Source organism: Penaeus monodon, chromosome 9 (genome assembly GCF_015228065.2).
Source record: "Penaeus monodon isolate SGIC_2016 chromosome 9, NSTDA_Pmon_1, whole genome shotgun sequence".
NCBI classification, from domain to species: domain Eukaryota; kingdom Metazoa; phylum Arthropoda; class Malacostraca; order Decapoda; family Penaeidae; genus Penaeus; species Penaeus monodon.
In genome coordinates this window covers 9,453,454-9,455,953 of record NC_051394.1, presented here as the reverse complement: position 1 = coordinate 9,455,953, position 2,500 = coordinate 9,453,454, and positions in this window count along the sequence as shown.

Genomic DNA, 2,500 nt, shown 5'->3' with positions numbered 1-2,500 from the left:
ACACACATATACACAAATATACTATCACAATATAATATATAACTATAATTATATAACTACCATCATATATATCACACACCACTATATCAGTATCATTATATATAATATATATTAGCATATATAATACATAATGAATATAATAGATATATATATATATATATATGAAATATACTACATATTATAATATCATATATATCATCATATAAATACACACATATATATATCATATATAATATCACCACACACACACACAACACAACACACACACACCACACACACACACACACACACACACACACACACACACACACACACACCACACACACACACACACAACCACACACACACACATATATATATATATATATATATTTATATATATTAATATAATAATATATATATTATATACTATATATATATTATATATATATATCATTAATAGATATATAAACACACACACACACACACACACACACACACACAACACCACCACAACACACACACACACACACACACACACACACACACACACACAACAAACACACATATACACACATAAACACACACACAGACAAACACACACACACACACACACACACAATACACACAAAACCCATACACACACAACAACAACAATACACACACATACACACACACACACACACATATCATACATACTATAATAATAAACAATATAAATATAATATATATATATAATATATATATATATCATATATATATCATATATATAAACATAAAACACAACACACACAAAAACACACACAACACACAACACAACACACACCAGTACAACACACACACAACACACACACACACACACACACACACAACATAACACACACTACACACAACACACACTCACATCACAATACTGAAATCACAACACATATATACACAATATACTAATCACACTAATAAACACATTATACACATATACACACTATATAACACACAATTATATAATACTATCACACACACACATATAACAACACAACCATACACACACACAATCACAACAACTACACAATATTACATATAAATACATCACAACACATTACACATACAAGGCACATACACACATAAGCACAACGAGCCCACACAATACAACAATAAACACCAACAACACACACACTAAATATACACACATTACAGAAACACATACACATACACATCAGATACACCAACATACACACATACATCATAATACATACACATACACAATACACACACACACAACACACACACACACACACACACACACACAACACACACACAAACAAACAAAACATAAATATATATATATATATATATATCATATATATTATATATATATAGATATATATATATATATATAGACATACACACAACACACACATATATATATATATATACTATATACCAATAAAACAAAATATAATAACACAAAACTATCATAATATATCAACTATATACATAATAAGATATATAATATATATATATATCATATCATATACAATAATATATATACATATATACATACACGACACATATAAACACTACACACAAATACATAACATACAACACCACATCATACCATCACAGACAACACCTACCACACACCACGGCAGCAGACACACACCATACACACACACAATCACATATCAATAATATCACAAAAAAAAAAAAAAAAAAAAAAAAAAAAATATAAAATACAAATATCAACAGTCACATCCAATATATCATGAAGCCATACCAACATGCCGAATAATCACAGATCACTAATCATCATCGATCACACTAAAACTACATCGACTACTAGCATCACAACACCAATCATCAGTAAACCATAATATAAAATACACACACAACACACACACAAAACACAACGCATAGATATATATAATAATATATATATATATATATTATATATATATATTATATATAAATATATAATATAATATATATATACATATATCATATCATTTATATATACTAATATTTAGAATTGTATTATATTTATTTTTTTTTATATAATATTATACATATTATAATATAATATATTCTAAAAGTTGTTGTATATGTGTATTGACGAGTTTGGTTATTTATTTGATTTTATTAGTGTTATGTATGTTATTTATGTTATGTATATGATTGATCCGGCGGAGATCACAGCAGGATGATGCAGGCAGGCAGTGATGCTGGGAGATACAAATAATCAACAACAGACAGAAACAAAGAAACAATAAACGCAAAAAAATGAAAAACACAGAAACGACCGACGACACAGACACACCAACCACAACAACAAAAAACACCAAAACAACAACCCAACCCACACAACACCACACAACTAATAAAAAAAAGATTTACTACACCACCACCGAACTGCACTTAACTCATGTGTTGTTATTTTTTGAAATTTAAGTGTGTGTGTGGTGTGTTGGGGTGTGTGGTGTTGGTGGTTTGTTTTTTTGTGGTGTGTGTGTGGTGTAGTGTATGA